Source organism: Eurytemora carolleeae, unplaced genomic scaffold, assembly GCF_000591075.1.
Source record: "Eurytemora carolleeae unplaced genomic scaffold, Eaff_2.0 scaffold980, whole genome shotgun sequence".
NCBI lineage: Eukaryota > Metazoa > Arthropoda > Copepoda > Calanoida > Temoridae > Eurytemora > Eurytemora carolleeae.
The window spans coordinates 18,211-18,728 of record NW_019396866.1 but is presented as its reverse complement, the minus strand read 5'-3'; positions in this window follow the sequence as shown (position 1 = coordinate 18,728).

Below are 518 nucleotides of genomic sequence, written 5' to 3'. Positions count from 1 at the left end.
GCGGATAAAATTACTATGTTGTAAATGTAGAATAAAACAAGTTAACAGAACCATGGAACCATCTTTGAGGAAATCTATGAACATTGGAATAAAACCAGAAACTCAATTTCAAATTTCTTCTCTTAAATAATTGAAGTCAACAACAGGGTTAAGGACAGGTTGTGCATGCCTGCTGTAACACATAAGATGCATGTACATATTATCCTTTCATAAATACTCTAAATCCATTACTTGAGTGTCATTTTTCATGATTATTTTGGGAGGTTCATCATATAACATTTGGACATCGTCTAACCAAAATATGAAAGTGTGTCAACTTAAATATCACAATCCACCCGGTAAAATATTATGAAAATGACAAATAAACATATCTGTTAAAGTTCTATGAGACAATTAACTTATTCATAAGAAACCAGTGAAGTAAAGCTTGTTTAATGGGACTGTTTTGTATTTTAATTGTTAATATTTCTGAATTCATTTCTAAAGCACGTTTACACATTTTAGCCCCCCCCCCCCCC